General features: G+C 44.3%; 1 protein-coding gene across 4 annotated transcripts in view; it reads left to right on the forward strand.

Annotated features, from left to right (window-relative positions):
- The first annotated feature begins 1251 nt into the window (after positions 1-1251).
- Positions 1252-26153, forward strand: part of ZHX3 (zinc fingers and homeoboxes 3) — a 107712-nt gene continuing 82810 nt past the window's right edge. For 2 of the 4 annotated variants that reach the window (XM_045833654.1, XM_045833657.1), the window contains exon 1: positions 1252-1467. The gene's annotated coding sequence lies outside the window, so the exon portion shown is untranslated. Of the gene's footprint in view, positions 1468-1807; positions 2187-26153 lie in introns of those variants that run through there. The other 2 variants (XM_045833653.1, XM_045833655.1) reach the window with 1 other exon arrangement.

The following is a 26153-nucleotide window of genomic DNA, read 5'->3' on the forward strand; positions in this document are numbered from 1 at the left end:
AAAACAGCCCTGCATATTCTTGCTCCGTGTGTCCCTTCCCCCAACTCACACCTGTGGGGTAAGGGGTGAAGACATCTTAAAATCTCCTGGACACCTTGAGTTCTGGACTCTATTTGGAATGCCCATTGGGGTTCCCCCTCTTGGCTGCACCCTGTAACAGTGTTGCTCGTTCCAGTAAAACTGAGCTCAACTTATAACTCTGTTGCATCAACTATACATTTGACAGTTTCTTTCCCGCTTGAGAAAGTTCATCAGAATGTGAGTACAGGTGACATTATAGGGACCACCTGGAATCTGCTTAAATCTTTTTTAAAAAAGAAAAATAATGTGCTTTGTTGATAAACATGATTGTGATACACCTCCCCAAACTGGTATGAAGTGCATGCTGTTTTCTCTGCCTAGAGTCTTGTCCTTACTCTTTCTTTAAATCCAGCGTAATGTCCGCCCAGCCACCTGCTAGTCTTCTAGTGTAAGTGTAGGTTCAGGATTCCAGCTCTGGTTCCATTAGACTGCAGAGCTCTTCGTCAATCACTAGATTAATCACTGATCCTACAGGTGGGGGCCACTTTCTCAGCACATTTGCTATAGGTTCTGTGACGAAAAATGGTGCCTGGAGCATGTGACAAAACCTCAGAAAAGGGTCCACTCCCACCCCAGGGTTGCAGGTTACACAATAGAGGCTGTGAAGAAAGGCCGTACCTGAAGGCACTAATTGATGCTTTATAGTTCTCAAGTGCCTGAAGATTGATTGTTAAGGAAAGCAGTTATCAGAAGTTGTTGATCTGTTTAAGAAACAGGCGAGTTTCAAAACTGCAGTGACGTGCTGGTTGGTGGGATAAAAGAAAGGCTGACTCCCCAGGTGACCCACGTTGGGAAACGCCGGACTAGGGGAGGGGGAGGGGACGGCCTCTGGCCCCTGCCCTGCCCACTTCCTTTTGAAAGTGTAACCTGGCGTGGCCTTCCTTAGTTGTTTCTCTGGAAAGACCAGGATATGGAGTACAAAAGCCGGGAACCTCTGGGGCCGCAGCATCCGCCCCTGCCCCTACTCTCCCACCCGCTTCAGGTTGCCTGCCGGGGAAAAGCGGGACGGAAGCCCGCGCATGCGCCAGAGGGGCGAGGTCTGCTCACTGCGACGTCAGGGGGCTAGCGCCCGCGCGAAAGACCCGCCCACCAGGAGCCAAGGGCGGCCTGGGCGGGGGCCTCGGACCACGCCCCCAGCCGAGCCGAGCGGGGCCGAGCGGAGCCGGGCGTCTCCGAGCACAGCCGAGCCCAGCCGAGTGGCCGGGAGTCGGTTGGTGCAGCTGCGTCCCCGCCGCTCAGCAGTCCGCGGCTCCGGCGTCGCCGGCGTCGCCGCCGCCGCCGCCGCCTCAGCGGGGCCTGCGCCGGCCCGCCGGCCGGCCGCCAGGAGGGAGGCCCGGAGCGCGGCAAGAGCGGCCCGGCCGCGGGCGCCGCCGCCGCAGCTGCCAGGTGAGCGCCTGCCGTGGCCCGCCGGCCCCGTGTGCTCCCCGCGAGTGTCAGTTCCCGTGTCGGTGTGTCTCTCTGCCTGTCAGCCCTCTGTGTCTGCGCGAGCTCCTTCCCGCCACGCCTGACCCTCAGCCCTGTCCGTAGTGCCCGCCAACCCCTCCCGCCCGCGGCTGCCCTGGGTCTTTCTGTCAGCCGCCAGCACCCCCATGCTGGGAGGCTCCGCCCCTTCCCCCCGAAGCCCCGCCCTTCGCCCATCTGTCATCACCCCCTCCCCCAGCTCAAGTCTAGGGCGTCCTGGGGGCGCGGGGTGCCCCCGCTCCCGGGGGGTTACCGTAGCTCCCGTCAGGCAGACAGCTGCGCAAGGAGCAACCAGGGGGGTGTGGAGGGGGAGTGGGGGTCTGCCGATGCCCTCCTGCCGAGTGAGGGTGTGTGTCCGAGGGTGCGCCGGGTGGGCTCGGCGTGTGCACCCGAGAGCAGGGAGGGGAGCGCGGGGGACGGCTTGATGGACGTGAGGCGGAGATGCTGGGAGGCCAGAGCCACTTGCTGCAACTCCCGCCAGCCGGTTTGCCCCGCGGAGATGGGCTGGCTCCTGCCTCCGGGAGGCGAGTGAACCCAGACTCGACCCGCTGGCGTCCAGTAGGATCCTGAGCCCTGGGACCCTCGTTTGGCCACGCGGGAACAGAAGACCCGGGCGCCACGTTCCCGGATTCCACGAGTGGAGTGTGAGCGGAGTTTGGGGCTAGTGAAACCTTCTGGGCTTGGGATTTTCATTCAGGGAACCTTGTTGGAAGTGATTGCGGAGCGGGTGGGATGCGGCGCTCAGGTGCCTGGGTGAGAGCTGGAGTCACTTGGAGTCGAGTGGTTTGCATTTCTGAGCTGTGATTGCCTTGGGCTTGCGCCCTGGGAGAAGCTGTTCTGTGATGGCGGGGGGGGTTAGGCAGAGGGGGCGGGAGGCCAAACTACTTTCTGTTTTTATCTGGGTTACGTGAACACACAGTATATTTATTCATGAGACCTCTACACATTCTCACTTTAAAAAGGGATTACTGCAGTTTCCATTTATATACATGTTCTCCTATGTTGTTATCTTGATGTTCTTTATTTGTAGTAACTTAGTATTGCAGTATTTCAAAACGAAGAGAAAATGCATCCCAGAGCGATTTGGTATTTTGCCGGATAATTCTCAACCATGGGGAAAGAACCAAAAGCGCACTTCATTAGCTGGAACAACTTATTTGGGCTTAATTTGTTTCTAAGAGACATACAGTGGAAAAATCCAGAAGCAGCAAAATAGTATCAAAGAGTCTTAGGAAATTAATGAAAAGGGCTTTCTATTGCTGCGGTGGAAAGATGGTAATCAAAGTTGCTTTAGAGGACAGAGCTACTATGTAATGATAAACATATTAACCAAGTGGGTTTTGTGACCTTGATACATGGAGCAGCCGCTTGATCTGTGCAGTGCTCCACGACAGGCAAACATTGCATGGGCAGTCGGGTAATTTTTGGAGAAACGTTCTCTTGTGTTTTGTTTTTCGGTTTTTCATAATTAAGATTTCAGACTGAGGCAGTTTCACGGTGGGAGTGGGTTTTTTTTTCCCTCTTAAGATAACATTAAAAGTTTCAAAAGTGATTCATGTGTAAGGCAGAAAAGCCTAAGGAAAAATTCACTGTCCCACAAACCATAAGTAATCCAGTTTGGTATTTATCTTTTTTAATCGTTTGTTCCCATGTGTTAGTATTTTTTCTTACAAAAAATGCAACCATACTATAAGATTGTTTTATTGTTTTTTTTTTTTTACTTATAAATAGATTATGAGAGGTATCTATTTGGTTTGTTTTTATGAGTAAGAACTTACATTCCCTGTGTGATCTTTTTAAAAAGTTAGAACCTCTGCTTAGAGCATTGAATAGCTTCTTGTTATATAGTATAATCTGAAGTCCTTGCCTGCTGGGCTGCTCCCCGTCCTCACTTTCAGCCCTGCTGGACAGATCTCTTTGCTATGCCTTACAATCTTCAGTGCCTTTACACTTGCTGTTCCCTCTACCTAGAACTCTGTTTCCTGGGTATGAGAGTTCTGGCTGGAGGTTTCTGCTCAGATATAACCATCAGCCTTTCCCTGACTACTGTGTGTACAATACATTCCATTCTCCAATCCTCCTTAAACCCACCTCACTTGTCTTCATAGCACTTACCACCGCTTGGTAAATACATACGGAGTTATTTGTTATTTTATCATCTCTTCCCCCTATTAACCCAGAAATGTGAGACTTTTTCACTGATAGAACCTGAGGGCCCAGAAGAGCACCTGACACATCCTGGGTGCTTAATCAACATTTGTTGAGTGAATGAATGAATGAATGCTCATTATCCATCTATTCACGTGACCTTCCTGGTGACCTCCTAGGCTTTTATGTAGCTAGATCATGAAATGGGATAACAATCCCTTAAAAGTCAGCATAGCCCTGTCCTTTACATATCTGAGAAGAAGAATTTTACAAAGTGAGCCTCGATTGTAAAAAAGAATTAGTCTTGATTTAACTTCACAATTGAGATAAGGAACGTTTTTGGCAAATATTACTGACTTTCCTTCTAATACACCAACCTTTGTGTCTCAGTGGAAATCTCTGAAACGTATAAAGTGCCTCAGTAATGTTTACAACTGTGATTTCAGTTGGGTGGTTCTTAAGTGAGAGTATAAACCTCAAGAACGTAGTGAGTTTTTGGGGTTAACAGATACCCAGAGATGTAATTACAGCTTTGATGTGTTTTCATTTGAGGAGTAGCTGTTACACTTACATATTTTTTTTCCTGGCAATTCTACCCTTTTCAGTGCCTTGCTTATCAGTTTTTGGATGGCTAACAGGTATAGTTAAGGTTTTTGTTCTTGTTTTTCAACATTTTAAAATAAATCCTTGATCTCTTGGGCATTTTATCTCTCATGTGACTCTTGAACTGTTCAACAGGACCAGTTTCATCTTTCAGGACAAAATGACATCAGTAATAAAACATATCATTGCATTTTTATTATAAGAATGGGAAAAACTGAATCTTAAGGTAGAATGTTTACAGAGAGGACATAGAATGAGAGTAAGCTTTTTAAAGCCTTGAATTTCAAGTAGGTTACTTGTAGTTTTAGTGAGTTTTTGAAAAAACCCTTGCTTTTGCTCTTAAGGAAAAGGATCCCTCTGAACACAATCCATGCGGAGAACTTCAAATATTTTTTTATTTTCAAAACATTTAAAAAATATTTTTTAAATTTATTTTTAGAGAGAGGGAGAGAAACATCAATGTGTGGTTGCCTTTCACATGCCTCCCACTGGGGACCTGGCCTGCAACCCAGGCATGTGCCTTGACTGGGAATTGAACTGGCAACCATTTGGTTTGCAGGCCCGTGCTCAGTCCACTGAGCTATACCAGCCAGGGTCAAAACATTTTCTTTAAAAAGATTTTATTAATTTTTGAGAGAGGGCAAGGGAGGAAGAGAGAGGGAGAGAAACATCAATGTGAGAGAGAAACATCAATCAGTTGCCTCTAGTAGGCACCCCTACTTGGGGACCGAAGCCGCAATCCAGGCATGTGCCCTGACTAGAAATCGAACTGGCAACCTTGTGCTCTGTGGACAATGCCCAACTGAGTCCAAACCGGTCAGGGCCAGATTATTTTTCTTTTTTTTTCTTATGATTTCATTTATTTATTTTAGAGAGATGGGAAGGGAGGAGGAAAGAGAGGGAGAGAAACATCAACGTGTGGTTGCTTCTTGCAAGTCCCCTACTGGGAACCTGGCCCACAACCCAGGCATGTGCCCTGACTGGGAATTGAACCAACGACCCTTTGGTGCAGGGCCAGCACTCAATCCATTGAGCCACACCAGCCAGGGCTAGATTATTTTTCTTATGACCCAAATATACAAGAACTTGTGGAAAAAATCCTAAATGAAAATTTTATTCTTTTAAAGGCCTAAAGGGAATATGTTAAGAATTTGTTTTTAATTTTCCTACAGGCATTTATTGAGAACATATTTGGAGTACTTCTCTGTGTTTTTGTATGGGTTACAGTACTATGTTCAGTTTTAGATTACCAAGTGATTTTTTATTATGTCCTTTGTCATTTGATTACCTCCCTTCTCTCATCATATTTTCTCCCTAAATGATCTCATTTATTCCCAGGACTTTAATATCCTCTGGATACAGATGACTCCCTCAGTTACACCTCCTGCCTGGGCCTTTCTCTGGTTCCAGACTTGCATTTTCAGCTACAGCCCTCCTATTATCTTGACTCACTTGCCTCACAGTGATCTCAAAGTCCACATATCCAAAACCGACCACTTCCAAATTAGTGTTCTCATTTCTGACCCCTTCCTCCCCTCTCCTCCAGCCTTCCCTGTCTTTTTGTCACTACTACTCACTCATTGTTCAGGCCAGACACCTGAAAGTCATCTTTGATTCTTCCTGATTCCTCACCCCATGTTCAATCTGTCAATGTGGCCTGTTGGCCTACCTGCCAGAACACCACAGATCCTTCATTCCCTCCCCACTCCTAATCCACCCACCATCCTCAGCTGGATCCCTACCTTTTATTGCGGTACCTAGCTTCCACTCTTACCCTCTCCTAACCCATGCTCCCCTGTACAGCCAGAGAGACCCTACCAAAAACATAAACCAGGCACGTCAGCCCCCTGCTCGGTGGCTCCCTGCAGCAGTTAGCCCATGTCTGCACTTCTTACACTGAGGTGTCCAGCCCTTGTCATCCTCTCCAGCCTCCTGTCCTTGCTCACCATGCTCCTGTCAGGTTGGAGCCCCCTCAGTCCCTCATGGGGCTGCAACAGAGATGCCAAGTGCCCCTCTGTAGACCTTCTCCCTGCCCGGCAGCCCCCAGCCCCTTTCTTCTCATAGAAGGATCCTTCTCGAACTTCAGTCTCAGCCAAAATACCCCGCAGAGGGCCTGTCCTGCTCAGCCCTTCTACAGTACATGTAAATTTCCTGCTTAGCTGACATTCCAAGTATTTCATTTATATGTTTGTCTTCTTCTTTATTGTCTACTCCCTCAGTAGACTGCAAGATCTACAAAGGCAGAGGAAACTTTGTCCTGTTTATTGTGCAGTCCTGGTACCTGGTGCTCTGCTTACAATCCAATAGATGCAGGGCCTTTGTATATTTTGAATAGTTATTATTATAACAGGTAACTCTTTTTGAGACTTACTTTTGAAAAAAATTCTCACCCAAGGATAGGTTTTTATTGATTTTAGAGAGAGAGGAAGGGGAAGAGAAAAAGAGAATGTGAGAGAGAAACATCGATGGGTTGGTTGCTTCCTGCACAAGCCCCAACAGGGAAGGGGGCAGGGTGGATCAAACCCACAGCCTTTTGGTGTATGAGACAGCGCTCCAACCAACTGAGCAACCCAGCCAGGGCGTTTTGAGACTCACTTTGTGCCAGGTCCATTGCTAAGTGTATTCACTCATATCTCTCAATATTGGGGAGAATAAAAAAATTAAAAAGAAAAATATAAACAAAAGGAAAGGAAAGAAAAATATTTAAAAATAAACAAATAAATATCTGAGAGAGCCTTTAACCAAGGTGGTGATGGTTTTACATGATTTCTATTTTTAGTTGAGAAAATTGATCTGAGAGAAGTTAAGTCATTTTTATTTATTTATTTTGAATTTTATGTAATTTTAAAGATTTTATTTATTTTTAGAGAGAGGGGAAATGGGGGAGAAAGAGAGGGAGAGAAACATCAGTGTGTGGTTGCCATTTGCACACACCCTACTAGGGACCTGGCCGCAACCCAAGGCATGTGCCCTGACTGGGAATTGAACCAGCGACCCTTTGGTTCACAGGCCAGCACTCAATCCAATGAGCCACATCAGCCACAAAAGTTAAGTAATTTTTAAAGTTAAACAGCTAAGAAAGTGTTGGAGCTAAGATTGGAATCTATATGATATGACTATAGAAATGCCCCCTTATGCATTACTACCTTCTGATATACCTATAGGAAGGAATGAATATGAAATGTGCAATAATATTAATATTTATGATCCCTTATGTTTTTATTTCTAAGCATATATTGGAGTATAAAAAATCAGAATGCTTGGGTTTGGATTTTGCATTTCCTGGGAAGTTTCTGGTAATAACCACTATGCCAAAGCACATAGATTAATTTATGTTCAGGCTCTGTGTTTTAATTTTACCTTTGCCACTTTCAGCTGTAAGCCCTTGGGCAAATTACTTAACATGTCTAGGTATGTTTTTTCAGCTGTAAATGGAGAAAAATAACAGTTCTTATCTCACAGGGTCATTGTGAGGAACATAATTATACACACACACACACAAATCAATATTAGCTTAATATTATAAGGAGGGGGGAAAAGCCCCCAGGAAAAGACCTGTAGCCCCATCAACAAATTAGAGTTCTGGTAAGAGTGAAAAACAGATCATAATGGTATTTGTTTCACTGACTCTGGTTTTGAATTTATAAAAACTATCAGGGAATTGACTATTTGGCTTGGGATTTATAATTACTGTATTGTTGTGTAGCGACTTTCTGTTTGGATTTCAACTTGTTAAATGTCTGTAGGCAAGACAGCTTTCTTTCTTTTTTTAAACTCCTTCCTATCCTAAGGAAGATTCTCAGGATAGAGAGATCTTTAGAGAAGCTGGCCATTTTTGAGAGGCTGGTTAGTTTTATACTTTTCACCAGAAAGGCGCTCATCACCATCACTGCATACTTCAGGAAGAATTACCACCAGGAGCTCCCTTCATATACCCAAACAAACAGTAGCCTAGTACAGATGCAGTAGGCGCAACAGACCTTATGATGAAATATGTGGGCACAGTTGTATTTTCTGGGCTTATGAACAAGTGCCAGACTGGTGGCTTCCATTATCTCTGTGAAACAGGGTGAGGTTTTCTGCTAAAAGTGGGAAGAGATCAGAGAAAAAACAAGGAGATTTGACATACAATTGAGGTCAGGAAGAAGAGTGACCTTGGGGCAATGTCTGTGACCTCCAGGCAGTATGTAGGGCTCTGTTGAGGTAGGAGACCATGGATTAATCGGGACACCAGTAGCAGGCAACTGCCTGATTTTAGGAGCAAAGAAGATGTATAGTTGGATTGAGCCAGGGTTGGGATTTGCAAGGGGTGAGCAGCAGAAGGAGTAGAGCCGAGGAACTGAGGGTATTGGCCAGGGAGTGATTAACACGATAGGTAACAGTGTCTAGGCTGGATGGGGAGGAGAAGAGGACCAGAGGTGTTGATGAAGTCAGGGAATGGGTATATTGCAGTGTTAGAGTAATGGGAGGATATGGTTGGGAAGGAACACGTGAGTGGAAGATTTCAGAGTGGGAGCAATAATTACTGGATGTGCCGGGCTCCCGGGTTTTGCCACTGATGTGAATGGCTGAAGTGAATGAACTCAGTGAAGATCAGTGAAGTCAAGGGGTAATCGAGAGCTGGAGAGTTTGGGTTGTCCATGTGGTCAGAGAAACCATCAGAAGGATGCCAGGACATTTGGGGTGGAGAGAAGGAAGGTGTGCCGGGTCTTCAATGAATGAAGTACCAGCAATGAGAAGTGTGATGGCCAGCCTGCAGGAGTCTCAGCAGATCAGGGGATTTTGCCTGAGGGCCACGGGAGAGCAGTGAGCTGGAAGCTTGATTGATTACAAGGCTGGCCCAGGTTCGTCTTGCTTCTGAAGGAATCCTTACCCCAATGGGCAGCACTGATGACTTTTAGTATTGGTTAAACTTGGTCATGAAAGTAATTTGAGGGTGTATGTTAAAAATACAGATTTCAAGGCTCCATCCCAGGCCCACTGAATTAGATTTCTAGGAGAGGGGACTGAGAATGTATATTTTTACTCCCTCCCCCCTCAACATACACAGCTGGTAGTTCTTCATAATTAAGCCCCTTCGGGAGTTCAGCTGTAGTGGATGAAAACGTGGGGTCTGGAAGCCAACTGCCTGGGTCCAAAGCTTGAGACATGGGAATGAGCCTCAGTCCGTGACCCTTTGCAGACTGCCTTTCTAGGTCTCTCTGGTATCAGAAGCTATGAACTGAGGGACCCTCCATTACGGGCAAGCACACTGACAAAAGCAAGAAGAGACAGCTAGCTGGTGATGAAAGAGGCAGAAATGTTATACAAAATAATTCAAAATATAGCAGTCTTGTTAGCCTCAGTGGTCTCTGAATACAGTAATTAATCATCATTGTTATTCTGTTCAACAAGAATAGATCAAATTATGATTTGGTTCAGAAGTAAGTAGTACATTTTAGAAAGCTTTTCATCATAACGTTGCATGTTCTGTTGCCTCAGTTATCCATAAAATTAACATATGTGGCACAATTCTGTCTCTGGAGATACTGGATTAAAAAACCATTTACTCCCTCCTCTCTCCAGCTGAGCTCAGGGAGAGTTGCCTGTCCTTCGAGGCCCTTGTGGCTGTGTTGTTGCAGTTTCTTTCACATTGTAGCCTCTGTAGGAAGGACTCTGGGAGACCCGGGAAATCTGGAAATGAAGTCATGTGGTAGATAGAATGTGTGGTGGGAAAGAGGGTAGTCAGTGTGAAGAAAACATGAACCTTATTCTAAACCTCTCTGAACAAGAAAGCTCTTCCTGGAGTAAAACCATGGGAATACAGTGTGTGTGCGTGTGCGTGTGCATGTGTATGTGTGTGAGAAAATCTTTATTCATTATTCATCCCATAACATTCACATCAGATGTCAAACTGGACACAAGCCATATGAGTATCAGAATCATGGAGAGAAGCCATATGTATGTAATGTATCTGGGAGAGCTTTCAGTTTTCTCCAATGGTTTTGAAAAACATGAAATAAAATACAATAGAGAGAAGACCTGTGAATGTAAGGAATATGGCGAAACCTTTAGTTTTTCACCATCCCTTCAGATACATGAGAGAACGCCCATGGAGAGAAACTGGATCCATGTGAACAATATGGAAGTCTAGAGATGCATCAAACTTTCAAACATGCGAAAGGACTCACACAGGAGACAAACCCTGTGAATGTAAAAAATGTAGCAAAGTTGCCTCAGTTTTCTTCGAATACATGCAAGAACTCACAGCACAGTGAATGTAAACTCACTGTGAATGTAAACAGTGTGGCAAAACCTACATATACCAGAGTGCCTTACAAACACACCAAAGAACTCATGCAGGCGAGACGCCCTGTAATGTAAGCGATGTGCCGAAACTTTGAGTTTCATCTAGGTTTCCAAAAACGTGGAAGAAGTCACACTGGACAGAAGCCCTGCGCGTGTAAGGAGTGTGGAAAAGCCTTCACCTGTTATCATCATTTTTGAAGATATGAAAGAAAATTCCCTGGAGAGAAGCCCTGCAAAAGTGAGGCATGTGGGAAAGCCTTCAGGTGTTATCAAAGGTTTCAAACACAGGAGGAATCCCCCAGGCAGAAACCCCGAGAATGTGAGCCGTGTGGGACAGCCTGAAGACACTCCAGCACCGTGCGAAGACAGAGGGACACGCACTGGAGAGAACCCCGTGGAAGTAAGTGATGTGGTGAAACCAACAGAGGTCACAGTTCCTTGAAAACACAGCTCAAGCTGGGGAGAGAATTCTTACATTCCCTGCATTTGTGAACAATGTAGTGAAGCATTTAGTTGTCTCAGTTCTCTCCAAAAACTTGAAAGAAACCACACTGGAGAGAAATGTAGTGAAATGTGAATGTGAATGTGAATGTGAATGTGAATGTGAAAATGTAGTGAAGCAGTTGGGTATCCCAGAGAGCTTCAAAACCATGAAAGAAACCTCACTGGAGACCACCTGTCTGAATGCAAGCACTGATGGAGCCTTCTGAGATCCCAGTTCCTTACAAACACAGGAAAGGACTCTTTGGAGAGGAACCCCAAGAACGTAAGGAATGTGGAAAAGGCTTCATTTATCACACAGATTTTTGAAGACATGTAACAATGTCTTCTGAAGGGAAACCTTGCAGAATTGCAGAATTTGGGAAAGGCTTCGGTTACCCTAGTTCCTTTCCAACACATGGAAGGACTCACTGGGTAAAACCTCTCGAATGTAAACAGTGTGAGAGACTTAAATTGGCACACACCATTATTTGTGAAGACGCCCATGGAAAAAAAAATAGAAATGTAAGTAACAGGAGAAAGCCTGGTAGAAATTAAGCCATGTACAATGTGACAGAGAACTTTCAACATGGAAGTTCTTATTAATGCAGTAGATATATTGTGTGTATTGAATCTCTGTGTATAAGTACATCACTGGTCTGAGAAGTTCTACTAATTTCAGAAGTGACTATTTATGTGAGATAATTCAGAGCATTTTCTTTCAACAATAGTACATAGATTAATAGGTAGTGCTTTTCCCTTCAAACATTTAATAATGTTTTCTCTCCACTTTGAAGCCGGTTAGATTTACGGGTGAATTGAAGTGTATTTTTATACGCAGTTAGGTTAGGTATCTCTTTATAATGCTTTATTTGTTCTGTGTTAAGGGGCCATTGAAAAAGGACCGTTTGGTATTTGGGTTTGCCAAGTGACCTTGTGGAGGTCCTTTATATCCCTAGTCCATTCTCTCTATTCTGCCTTTCCCTCTGACACAGCTCCTTTTTTGGGGGATTGGGAATAGGAGCCTTTTTCTGTTTTCCATACTAACAAATAATTGGAATAAATTCTATGTATGGCAAAGTTATGAAAGAATATAGTTTCATGCAAAACATTTTAATTTTTGGCCTTGTACTTTTGTCGTCTTCTTCTTCTCCTTCTTTTTTTTTGGCTGGTATTTGGTGAATAAATTTTGATTTAAGATGAGGGATCTGTGATAGGTCAACAAAATCTAGAGTTGGAGACATTCTTCCCTGGGGGTAATGTTAGGAACTTGATTTTCCAACATCCATCTTCAATGTGCTTCCAGGTTAGAATTCATGAATTCTAACACTTGCATGAGATTGGAAGGCAAAAATGAAGAAGGCACTAATCAGATTTTGGAGCCACCATACAATACAGACAGACAGACACACACACATAGTGGCTATGGGAACGCCATCTTCCAACCTATTATCTGGATTCTTTGACCTTCCAATCGAAACCACCACCGAGTGTCTGATATTGTCGCTTTGCATTGGTTTCTTCACAAGGTCCACATCGAAGACCCGTCAGAGCTTGGATTTTTCTGCAGGCCCTCTTGTGTCCAGCAGGAACCTAATTCAAACTTTTATGCTTATATCTGAGTCCTGTCTTCTCTAGATTGCACCTGTGTAAGGTCTAATTTGAATAGGAAACATCTTACGCACTTAGCAATGCTAGTGAGTGTGCTTTTCTGATTGGCCCTGCTGTCCACAGTGGTGCAGTGAGCGAGGAGGACTGGGAGTTTGTTTCCCCGCTGCAGGTGCAGTGGCTGCCCTGACCTAGACCTTCCCTCTGTAGGGAAGATGGTGGGTGTGTCCTGTTACTTGTAGCTGAATGTAATCCCTCATTTTGTGTTCAATTATGTTTGATTGTGATTAAAAGTATGCAGAGTGTCTTTTGTTGCTGAACAAATGAACACCTCTCTAGGTGTTTCATAAAAAAAATTTATTAACTGTTTCCAAGCTGTTGTATGCCAACAAATATTGTTTTTCATTTCCTGAGAAAAATATGTTAAGATGTTCCATTATAATTATGGATTTTCAAATAAACTTTGAAAATTATCTTTATTTAAAAAACATATTTACTCCATGACAAGCCAAAGGCAAGCAGTTTCCCCCAAGAGGCCATGGACATGATTAGATACTTAGTATCATGATGCCAGTAGCGCTACCCTCCCATTCTCCCTATTTTCTCCGAGAAACTTCTGTTCCTTTTCATGACAAGGAAGAGGAACCCTGCAAAACAATAGCTGCTGGAGAGGGAAGCTGGGAGGTAGCTGTTCTCAGCTGGCCAATTAGAATCCGCTATTGCCAGTAAGGAGGCTGTGAGTTTGAGGTGCAGTGTTCCACCCAAACACTGAATAAAGCTTCGGGAAAAGAATGCTGTCAGCCCTGCTAGAAGTGGTTGCTATGGACCTTGAGCCTAAAACTTGATTTGCTGCAGCATGTGTTCCATTTCTAACTTCCTCTGAGCACTGCTGGCCCTGTGAAGCCTGGCTCTCAAACTGGTGAATGGGGCGCCAAACATGGCATGGCGTCTCGGTTATATTCCTCTCACTTACCGCATCCTTCCACTCGCCGACTCATCTCCCTGGTGAAGTGCAGGGAGCCGCTTGAATGCGCGTCCTGAGACCTAGAAAATGTGGCAGCGGAGGGTCAGCAGTGCCAACTCAACCAGAACTTTCAGTTTGCAAGTTGAGAGTTTTAAAAAGTAATTCTATTTTTTTAATTGGAGTTCAGAGTATTTTTTCCGTTAGACATTTTCTTCTAAAGCTGGGAAATACTGATCCAGACGCCAATGAGTATTTTAATGATAGTGACATGTTCCCTAATATCACACTTTCCTGCCCTATGCGGAGCTCAGGAACTCTTGAAGTTTCTGCTTTATTCCAGTGTTCCTTATAATGTTTGAATCACATTGGAGTATTCCTTTTGTGAAGTGTTTATGTGCCTGTTGTGAACTAGGCCCCTTGGGGTTAAAAAGGAAGGTCTCTAGTCTCAAGGAACTTATTTTTTTAAAAGTTAGACAAGGTGCATTTAAGTCTCTCACCTCAGGCAGAACATGCTGTGCGCTACAAAGCAGGTATAATCAGAATGTGGGATCACAGACAAAAGAGGTTTTTTCTAGTGGCGGGTGGAAGTGGTGGGTGGGGATCAGTGGGTGCTTTCAGTGGGAGTGTTTGTAATTAGATTGCACCTTGAAGGCTGGGTAGAATATTGAATGATTATATTCGATATTCTCTGTTTACTAAGGCATCCTGTATTTTGGTAAGACTACAGAAATATTTTGGTGCTGAATGAATTAGCTTTCACTAATCCAGAATGCCTCATTTCTCAATTATTTTGGATAACTTGTCTTTGTAATTAACATATGAAATAATAAAGGAAGTATGATGGACAAGGGCTTTTATGAAAGCCCTTAAAAATAATTTGGGATCATAGTGAATGTCTCAAGTGGTGGTGAATAGGAAATCAGAATAATGGAAGGTATGTGTTTTAATGCACGATTTAGGGTTTGGGGGAAGATGGAGCTCTAAGTGACGATGGTGAGGCCCTCACAGGAAAGGAGTAGTCTGCCAGGCAGGAGGCCTCTCGACCTCTCACCATCTCATTCCTGAATGTCTTTCTCAGGGGTGGTTGGCAGTGAGGGCGGGAGAGCGCTGTGGGCTGGGGCCGTAATAAACTGAAGGGAGCCAGCTCCTCCTCGTTCTCACTTACTCTAGCTAAGCAAGAGGGGTTCACAGCAAGGCTGTGAAGCCCTGCCTGCCCAGAGTTTCTCTCCCTGCCCCCAGGCCTCTGTGTGCCTTGTTTCTGGGCTTGTCCTGCCTCAAAGCCATATCTCTCCTTACCACAGAGCAGTTTTCCTCTCGCTGATGTGTGCCCCTCTGGGTGGATCCTCTCTCCTTTAGCAGTCCCATTTCTTTGCATGTAAGTTAGCTACAGCTGGACCATTGCACAGTTTGCCAGTGTTGCAAATAGTTATTATGCCTGAAATCTGGCAATTTTTCCTTTCCTCTCTTAAGGCTCTATTTTCCTTTACTTTCCTTTCCTCCCCCCCCCCCCCACTTCCTTCTCACCTGAGGATATGTTTATTGACATTAGTGAGAGTGAGGGGATTGGGGGGAGAGAGAGAGAGAGAGACAGGGACAGACAAACTGAGAGAAACAGATTGGTTGCCTCTTGTACATGCCCTGACTGGGGATGGGGACTTGAACCTGACACCTATGTATGTGCCCTGATCAGAGATCGAACCCACAACCTTTGTAGTGCATGAGACAATGCTCCAACCAACTGAGCCACCTGGCCAGAGCAAGGCTCTATTTTCAATCTTCCATTTGTCCCATTAGTTCAATACCTAAATTTCCAGGAAGCTGAAAACCACATCACCTGTACATACTGTGCTGAAATGGGGCTCTGTCTGGCTCAGAATTCTGATCTCTTTGGGAATCATCATGTATGGGTTTGAAAGACAGTATTTTCCTTCTGTGTCCTGGTCATGCCAACAGCATTTTAAGTCCAGCTTATTTGGCAAAGCTATATGGCCAATTTTACCATACTGGTGACTAAAGCAGCTCTAAGAAAATGCATTCAGTTTCTCACCAATAGTGCACTTACTGTGTGCCTAGTATGTGTCCGGTACTATGCTAGACACCATTGGGGAGTAAGTTAGACATGGTCTCTCTGGTCTCATGATACTTACTGTCTGGTGGCCCCACAGCCAGGGGCCATGATAGATTCATAGCATAGCTGTCATCCAGGGGGCAGAAAGGCCTGGTCTCTAGTCTTGCTTTTGCCTTTTATCCATTACATGAGCTCATGCATTTGCCTCTATTTTCTGTCAACTGGGATAAAACACCTTTTAAAAAGACTTATACAAGTTTTATAATACTGAAATGACAGTACATAGAAAGAGCTTTGAAAAGGTCAAGTTACTATAGATGCAAATGTAAGTGGGGGTAATCAGCCTTGCCTTGTTTAATTGGAATAGCTAATGGAGGTTTCTAGTACTTCATGGCTTCAGAGAATGCCATATAGCTTCAGAAAATCACCAAATGCAATACGTGGCCTAAATATTTTAATTTTCACTAGTTCTAATGTTTACTAATAAATAAGACAACCTGTTGTTTTGGGGTGGCTTGGTTAATATAGGCTACTTAGTCATTCCTAAAGAACTGTAGATTTATGGAGATCACATGGAGGGTTAGCAACAGGGGAGTGGGAGGAAGAGAGAGGGGGAAGAGGTACAGAGAATAAGTAGCATAGATGGTAGGTAGAAAACAGATAGGGGGAGGGCAGGAATAGTATGGGAAATGTAGAAGCTAAAGAACTTATAAGTATGACACATGGACATGAACTAAAGGGAGGGAATGTGGGTGGGAGAGGGTGTGCAGGGTGGAGGGAAGGGGAGAAATGGGACAACAGCAATAGCATAATCAGTAAAATATGTTGAAAAAGGAACTGTAGATTTAATACATATTGGCATTATTTCAGAAAACAGTGCTTCTGGATATTTATTTTACAACCAGAAATTTTATTACTACAACAGTAGATATATGATAATGCTAATAATCTAATATGTACCTGGAATTATAGTGCAGCAAGACAAAAAATGATCTGAATTATAATTAAAATAAAAAGTATCCTTTGTAAATAGTAGAAGATATCTTTAGTTTTTGCAGATTTAGGTGCATAAGGAACTTGGAATTTATTTCATGCTTCCCTTGTGGTTCTGACCATCTGTTATTTTACGGTCCCTCTCATGGGCATATCACTGAGGAACTAGGACCTTTCATTGTAGACATTTTCTCTAGCAACCTAGAGAAGACCCTTAAGTCTTTTCGAGCCTTAGTTTACTCATACACTGTAGCCTTTTCTTCACCACGCCAACTTCACAGAGTTGGTGAGACATGCAGATGAAGTATTGGAATGGACGTGCTTCTAGCTGCGTGGTGGTCCTCCTTCAGTCAGAGTTGTAGTGGTCAGGTCATCCTGGCAAAGGCACGCCGCAGCAGGGCTGTGTCTTGGTTTATAGCATAGCCCTTGTTCAAGTTTCCCAGTTCTTCCCCATCATGACTTAGTGCCTTCCACCTCCTTTTGTTTCATTCTCACTTAATAGCATTTCCCTTCCTACCTGCTGGCCGTTGGCTAATATTTGAGCTTCTGCTCTGTGTCAGGCATTTTTTAGCCTGCTGGGAAGATGGAGGTGAGAGAGCCAGACCCTGACTCCAGAGTGTCCTTTTGAGTAGTGTATGAGCTCAAGACTCCAACGTCAAATTGTTGCCTGAATTTTCAGCCTGCTAGCCTTCATATAGATTTCAGACTCACCAGTCCATAATCGTTAGGTGAGCCAATTCCTTAAAATGAAATTCTTAAATTTCATTTGTGTGTGCATACATGCATGCACACACACCTACCTGCTTACATATATCCCACTGGCCCTGTTTCTCTGCAGAACCCAGGCTGATAGTACTCAACAAATGCTCTTACACTCAATGCAGAACAAAGGGAAACAAATATGGTAAGCAAGCTGCTTAGGTGGTTTTTTCCATGTTGAGTTTGTGATGCTATGGAATCCACATGGAAATGCTTACTGGCAACCAAATGTAGCCCGGGGATGGGGAGGTCACATGAGTGGTCTGGACTGCGGATATGTAAGTTTTCAAGTCACCAGTGTGTAGCTGTCAGTTGAAGCTGTTTTTTATGGATGATTTCACACAGAGGAAAGAGTATGTAAGGTAAGAGGAGGTATCCAAATGGAACCCCAGGAAACACTAACATTAAGGGGAGAGGTGGAGGGAGAGAGGCCAATAGGAAACCAAAAAGGAGTAGCCAGAGAGAGGAAGATCAGGAGAGAGTGGGTCTTCGAACTCAAGGCAGGAGAGAATCTCAGGAAGGAGAGAGTGCAGCCTCAAAAAGGTTGAGAGAAATGTTGGTTTCTGCCCAGTGAACTTAAGCTCCTGGGTGGTGTTGTTAGAGGTCTATTTCAGTGTCATGGCACATTCCAGAGGGTGGAATAGAGAACCCATGGTGATGAAGTGGAAATGCGTGTTTGCTGCTGCCCTTTCTGGAAGGAGCTCAGTAATGAAGCAGGATGAGGGGGGCTGGGGCTTCCTGAGGAAGGGATGATTTTTAGGATAAAAGGGACTATGTGACTGTAGCACATCAGAGGCTGAAGAGATGGGGCTGGAAGACAGGAAGAAGGCAGAGATTCAAGGGAGAGAAAGGACAGTGATTGGTCTAGGTCTCCTCCGTGGAGGGAGGGACGTGCACGGGGATGGTCAGTAGCATGGCCAGAGGAGGGATGCCTTTTTCACTTGGCATGGCAAGAAGAAGGCTATCTGGGGATAGAGCAATGTTTATAGAAAGTAGGGTTCTGGAAAATTTGCCATCACAAAAGCTTCTATTTTCTTTGTGAAGTGAACCTTTGGCAACAACTGATAGCCAAGAGGAGATGGTGCAGTCAGGTCTTTGAAGACAGAAGTGGGTATAAAATTACTGCTGTGAGGCTTGAAAGTGGAGGCTGATGATTGTTCTCATTGTCTGTGGAATGTAAGTTATACTCCCCAGTCTGATGTTTATAAAGTCCTCCGCAGTCTGCCTTTAACCAATTCTGTTAGACTACCGATCTTCTTTGTTTCATTCCAGCACTCTTGTGCTTCAGCCAGGAGTAGCTCTGCTGTAGCACTAGAATGTGGCTGTGAGAGACTGGAGGCTGTGGCGAGAGTGCCACTGGGCCGCGAGTCAGGAGAACTGTGGTTCAGTCTTGCCTCCTCCATTTCTAAGCTATGGGACCTTGGACACACCTTAACTTCTCTGTCTGTTTCTTTTTTCATTTGTAAACTGTTAATTACAACAAAAACAAAAGCGATGATGGTGGTGGTTGTGACCGATGAGAAGATGTATTTTAAAATACTTTGAAGGTGATAAGTAAGTATATAAACGGAGCTGGCGTCATCAGCCGTGAGTAACCCTAGCTCCAGGTTTTCGTGCAAACTTTCTTCGTTACCACTAGAGTCCTCCCCCTGCTCTCCAGAGATCTAAATTCAGCCCGTATTACGCAGAGAAATGCTAGCTTCTATAACTGATAAATGCTGCTGAAATCTTTTATTTTTTAACCTTTTTTATTTTTAGTTTCTTCATAAAGTGAGGAGTTAGGTACAGAGGATTTTTAAGGTCCCTTTTATAATTATTTATTTTTAATTCCAGTTGACATACATTATTACATTAGTTTCAGGCGTACACCCCAGTGATGAGAGATGACTTGCTAAGTGATCACCCGGATAAACCTCATACCCATCTGACACGCGCGTAGTTACTCGAATATTGTTGACTGAGTTCCCTGCGCTGTGCTTTACGGCCCATGACTGTTCTGTAACTACCAGTTTTACCTATTAATCCTCTCACCTTTTTCACCCAACCCCCTCCTATATGGCAACTGCCAAAATGTTCTCTGTGTCTACAAATATGTTTATGTTCTGCTTGCTCATTTTGTTGTTTAGATTCAATTATTGATAGATATGTAATTATTGCCATTTTGTTGCTAATATTTTTGATATTCTGTTTTTCTCTTCTTCTTCTTAAAGAAGACCCTTTAACATTTCATATAATACTGGTTTGGTGTTGATGAACTCCTTTAGCTTTTCCTGCTGAAATCCCAGTGGCTTAAAGCAGTGGTGTACTTCAAATCCAGTCAGCAGTGGGGGCGGAGGGGATCCAACTGGTGGATGCTGTGCCATCTTCATGGCTTCCAAGGTTGCCCTGGGTGTCTGTGCCCAGCCAGCAGCGTGGGGGAAGAGAAAGAGTAAAGGATTGTCTGAGAGGCTTTTATGCACCAAACCTAGGATGGGAGCTGTTGACTAAGGCCGAAGGAGAGATGGTTGAGAGGAGGCATTCACCGGCTGGGAGGTGCATTTGGGGTGTGTGGGTTTTACTGGGCATAGCTTGGTGGAGGGGAAGCTGAGGAGAGTGAGGCAGGACCTGTGCAGCCCTAGGACAGAGCAGAGAGGCCACTCCTCCTGCCTCGATAGACAGAGACTGGGAAGGGCTAAGGGGCTTAGGGCTGGTTTCCAATAAGACAAGTGCTACAAATGTGGGAAAGAGGCCCTCGGGTCATGGGAGATAGGTGAATGAAAACTGGGGTGTTGACATTCCTTCTGAGATGAGCTTTTTAACATCTGGGGAACTGGACCCTGTTCATCTTTTCTAAGATGAGAAAACTGATGAGGTGGTGCCTTGACAAAAGCCACACAACTAATAGGCAGCCGAGAAATGAGCTAAGTCTTGAGTCTTTTGCTGTAAAAGCCCCTGCTGGTAAGAGCCTGGATATACCCCACCTGGAGAGCTGGAAAACCTGGAGTCTGACGTTGCTTTAGGTGAACCCCTGAACACAGGGCGGAGGAAGAACTGTGGTGGCTGTTCCTTTATAAGTGACTCACCCTTTGGCAGCTGTGGTTGGAGGAGGGAGGGCAAGAGAGGAGCATTCCAGGCAGAGGGAGCAGCCTGAGCAAAGCTCCTAAGGCAGAAACATGCTTAAAGGGTTTGTGGGCTGAAAGAAGAACAGATTGGTCCAGGACCAGCGGGAGGGAGAGATGCATGAGAAGATGCTGGGGAGGGGAACAGGGCCCAGGTCACAGAAGAACATACAGGCCAAGGCAAGGAGTTAATTTTTCTAAGGGCAGCAGGAAACCACTGCACATTTTGAGTAGAGACTAAGATAGTCCCATTCACAATTTAAAAAGACCACTCTGGTTGGTTATTGTACGGAGAATGGGTGATGGAAGGAAGGCCAAAGTATATACTGAATGTAATGGTAAGGGAAAAGGAGAACTTCAGGAGGAGAACTGAGTCTGGAGCTCAGAGCAGAGAAGTTCAGGTTAGCGAAGAAAATTTGATCCTCTATTTCCTATCAGCTCACTCCCTGTTCTTAGCCAGACTTTCTGTGAGTAGCCTTATCCACAGTCTCTACTTCCTCAACCCAACTCTGTGCTCTGGCCTCTATCATTGGCCACTTCTCTGAAATGTTTCAGGCAAAGGGCACCTGGGGCCCTTTATGGTTGGCCAAGTCTAGGCCTTTGGCCCTCCCCTGGCTTGACTAGCATCCAGTCAGATGAGCCCCTCCTGCCTTGAAATGCTCTCCTCCTTAGCCTTCTGTGTCCTCTGCTTCCTTATCCAGTGGCCCTTTTGTGGTCTCCAAGTCCTCTGGCCAGTCCTGAAATGATAGCATCCTCAGGCTTCTAACCTTGGTCCTCCAGGGTTTCCTCTGTCCCTTTCTGAATAGAGAGAGCCCCTCCCTCCATCATCAAGCCAATTTCTACTTTTCTTTCCAGCTTCATTTTAGGTGCCCCCTCTTCCAGGAAGCTTTCTCTAACCTCTCAGACTGGGTTAAGCACGGCTGCTCCTCCTTTTCCATTTCTCCTGGAGCATAAAGTGGATTCAATAGGTAGCACCCTGCTTACTTATTTGTCTCCTCAGTCTAATAGTACTTGAAGGATAGAGTTACAACAAAGTACCAGTGATCTAGGTCAAAGATTGCTTTCTCTAGTTCAGATGAAAGCCACACTTTATAATGAAGGTATCTACACCTGATTGTATGTCCTTTGGTAGACCATTCATTTCTCACTGAGTCTCAGGGCTGTGAATTCTGGTATAATATCTCCTGTGAACAAAGGAATTAATTTAACTCAAAAGAACTAGTAATTGTCTCCATCTTGTGCAAGGAAAAAAATCTGAGAATTTAAGAATATTAATTGCTTCAGAAAAGCTTCCAAAGACCTGTATTGCCTGGTAATTTGGTTCTCACCTCCCTTGCTCCTACCCTAAAACATATTACATGTCCCTCATTTTGTGATCTCACAGTTCTGGGTTTGACATTACAATTGCCTCCATGGTGATGAGCACTAATGTTCTCCTGGGCTGAATTGTGATAGCCGTGCAAGGCAGCAAATAGGCTGAATGAAAGATGAGCTTCTGCCTTTATAGCCTTCCCTCCTGCTAACCTGCTCAATGTGTGCATGAAAAGAGAACTGGGTAGGAGCAGTGCAGTGAACATACACTTAGGTGTACAAGTCACACAACTGGGATTTCAGTGAGGTTCTGGGTGGTTAATGTCAGTAGACTCTTATGTTTCTCTCTCAGATGTCTTTTTCTGCCCTTTTGAATTCTTTATTTTTGTCTTTCTCACAGTTCCAAACCCACTTTATCTTTTTTGGCAGGTGGAACAAAGAAAATAAAATGTTAAATTACTTTCTTCCAAGTGGCTTGATTTTTAGAATCTTTCTTGATTTTTTTTCAGTGTTTAGTTTTCTGAGTTTAGCAGAATGAAAAGAAGAGATGCCTTTGACTAAAGAAAACTCTTAGCTTCATTAGTCAAAATAATGCTATGGTTGTACTTGTGCCTTTTTTGTTTATTTTGTGGTACTTGTGCCTTTTTGCTGTGGCGTTGGGATGATTATTTTTTAAGAAGAAACACTATGGGTTTCTATATTTTTTAACTATAGACATCTTGCAAGTGAAATAAGACTGCCTCAGTATGTGTAATAGTGGACTCCATGTGGTCCCATATTACCCCCTCACGGGTTTATTGCTATGAGGGCGAGAAGTGCTTACGTACAGGAGCTGAACTCTGTCAGTTCCACCTTGTTTGCTTCTGGTGTTCAGACAAAACATTAGGATTTCAGATGGTCAGACAGGAAACAACACAGGGTTTTGCATCATGCCTACCGGTGTGATGCCAACTCTTCTTCTTATGTGGGGGCCTCTCTGTTAGCCTGAGCACATTCTTTCTCACAGGAAGCTACAGTCTGTGCCTTGTGACCTTTGACCCATTCACTAAGTGACTCTTTACCGTATACAACATACGGATCCTTCCCTGTACTTGAAGGCAGCTACCACCTTCCCTTTCATCCCCCAGCGCCCTTCTCTCCAGACTCCAGGTCCTGGGTTTCTTCAGATGGAGCCTCCTTCCTTATTCTGTATTTTGTGATCCTAAGAGATGATCCCAAGATTTTGTTGGCTTTTTTTTTTTTTGGTGGCTTAATCTCGTTTTGAACTTTCCTCATGGAACCCCCCGCCCCTGAGTGGAGGTTCTAAAATGTCTTATTTAATGGAATATTTTTATCTCAGTGGTCTTACTTAACAGTACAGCATTTTGTTACATTCAATAATATTGCAATCTACTTCTCTCTAAAAGAAAACAAAGGCTTTTAAGTCCTGGAGTGCAGGTAAAATGCCAGTAAGGCCGTACAATTTGATTTCTAGCCAGAGGAGACTTAAGCGAATTCAGCTGGGTCTGGTACTAAGCGCTAGCATTGACTGAGCCCTCACAGCATGCCAGCTGCTGTGCCAAGAACTGTTACTCCTACCATGTCATTCAATACTCAGAACAGCCCTGGTAATTAATGCTATCATTGCTAGTAGACACTGCTAGTGACCTCGTCGTGACGATGAAGAAACTGAGGCTCAGGAAGGTTGGGACTCACCCCATGTTTCACATGTGTCGGTGTGACCTAGACCTTGAGCTCTTTATACACCACTGTGCTGCTTCTCTGACACCTGGGTAAGGCTCTGTGTATAGCTCCCTTCTCTTGTGCCTCATATTTAGCTCTCTGGTACTTTTAGTTAAAATGTAAGTTAAAAAAGAAAGAATTGGATGATTTTTGCAACTCACCAGGGCATCTAGAAGATTCCTCTTCACATGGCAGGTGCTGCTGACAGTAGAGCCAAGGTCCTTGACTTTATGTCTCGAGACCCAGTAAAAAGAGATTATTTCCTGTGAGTTATTTAGTCTTGGGAAGGCTAAGGCCACTCCAAACCCCGTAAGTCAATCAAACCAACGTCTAATGCCATCATAGTAGGCTAGGACTAAACCTTTGCTATGCTTTTGGGCAACTGGCTAGCACAGAGCACATGGGAGAGATGGTGACTGTTATAGTTGAAGTTGAACTGGTAGCCAGATACCTGTATCCAGTCCTAGCTCTGCCTTACACACTGACCCTCTGTGGGCCTCATTGTCCTGTTTTCCTGGGAGCTGGGAGGGAGAGAAAGGTATGAGGCTGGGGGCAGTTGGTTATTCCTTGTTCTTTCCCTACTCTTTCAGAGACTAACATAGCCCTTTTCGTATGGGAGGGTCAGCTCTTGTGTCCTGTTTCCCAGCTCCACACTTGGAACAGTTGGAAGTTGGGGTCTTTGAGAGTCTGCTATTTCCTCTTTCTCCATCCCTAAGAGATTGATGAGTTGTACACCATTATCAGTTTGGGGTAAAACTGGGACTTTGTAACTGAGCCTGGACTGAGGAATTAAAGTATGGCACTACCTAGAACTCCTCCTCTGAGGGTTTAGGAACCAACCTTAATTCCCCTGTGGTGTGAGGAGAGTGGCTCGGCTGTGGGACGGCTTCAGGCCTATTGGGGAAGCAAAGTCTTGTCTTTCGAGTCTGGTATTTTAGAAGCATCTGGTCCTACCTGTGTGCACATCTCCTCCTGAGCCGAAATCTAGAACTGCCCACTCTCCCTGTGATTCAAGGCATACATAATTCTGGAATGCTATAGATGGGGCTTTATCAGCCAGAGTCCCTACCTGAAAAGCTGGTATTCTAACTTAGAATAATTCCAGGAGAGTTTACTTAAAGAGGTAAATCATTACTTAAAGAGAGTTCACTTAAAGAGGTGTGTAGAACGTAGAAACAGAGCAGGAATCCAGAGGTACGGTACTAGTGGAGCTAATAATACCATTCCTAGCCCCACTAGGACAAGTGGGTGAAGTGATTATCAGGAACCAGAAGGGACTGTCCTATAGAAGAGGCCACCTTGAGAGGAGCAGCGACTCTGGTTAAGGGAAACACCCAGCGTAAGTGGAGTGAATTCCCAACCTCACCCCTCACCACCACTGTTTGCTTCCTCTGATCTCTTGCCGGGACTCAGCTTTGGACGAACGCAGAGGTCAAAGGCAACAGGGCCTGTTGATGTAATCTGTAAGGATCAGCCTGCTGGGGCAGAGAGCGAGGCAGAAAAGGGCGAAGAGTGAGTCTGGAGGAGCAACACGAAGACATTAGATATGAGGGCTATGCAGTTTCATAATGGGCAGAACTCTGTGTGTGTGTGTGTGTGTGTGTGTGTGTGCGTGCGCGCGAGCGTGGTGGATGGTAGGAAAAAAGGATGACATAAGCATTTCTCGAGCATCACCTAGGAACTTTCTCATGACACAATCACATTTTGGGGTAAGAAGTAGTATTTCCGTGTTATAGATGTGGCGAACTTGAATCTAAATCTCTTGGCCTTAAGTCAGCTGAGCCCTGGTGATCCCCGTGGTGACAGATGGTAGCCAGATAGCCGTCACATCTGACTCTCTCTGGAGCCCCTGCCAGAGAGCCGCAGTTCATGGCATTGCCGGGAGAACAGGGAAGGACTGTTCAGAGCTGCTGTGTATTTTTTTCTTCATCTATGAACTTGAAGAGAAGGAAAAGGGGAGGAAAAAAAACTCAACTTGGCATGAATAATGTTAAGTGAGATCAAATAAGGTGAAAAGCAAAATAGAATCCAGAAATTTAGTTTTGCTTTCACCCAAAGTTCATGGGCGGTTGCTGTACAAAGTCCTTTTTACTTTCCACAAATGTTAAGCACTTTTCATAACATGAATCTCATTACCTTTTACTTTTGGTTGTTTATGAACTTAAATAGCTTCATAAAAGACAAAGAACTAATTGAACATTAAGATCAGACTATGTGTTCTTTTATTTATTTCACTTCTTGCTAATGTATAAATTATTACACTTGTGAGTTAAAATTATTTTGGTTCCTGATACATTTATTGTAATAAAAGTATTATTGAAACATCAACAGTGAAGTAAAAGTTTTAAATAAAAAAGAGAAGAATCATAACACTCTAGAAAATAAATATTAAAAATTTCTCTGTTCTTCTAGTTTTTGTTGTATGTATGCATAAATTTTACATGGCTAAACTGTACAGGTTTATATGATCTTCTTTTCATTGTGAGTATTTTTCCATGTTGCTATATAACCTTCATAATTATTGAGGATAGTTTGTCAGTTTACCATAAACATTCTCTGACTTCTTGAA

The sequence above is a fragment of the Phyllostomus hastatus genome, unplaced genomic scaffold (genome assembly GCF_019186645.2).
Source record: "Phyllostomus hastatus isolate PE091 unplaced genomic scaffold, TTU_PhHast_1.1 phas_contig_17, whole genome shotgun sequence".
NCBI lineage: Eukaryota > Metazoa > Chordata > Mammalia > Chiroptera > Phyllostomidae > Phyllostomus > Phyllostomus hastatus.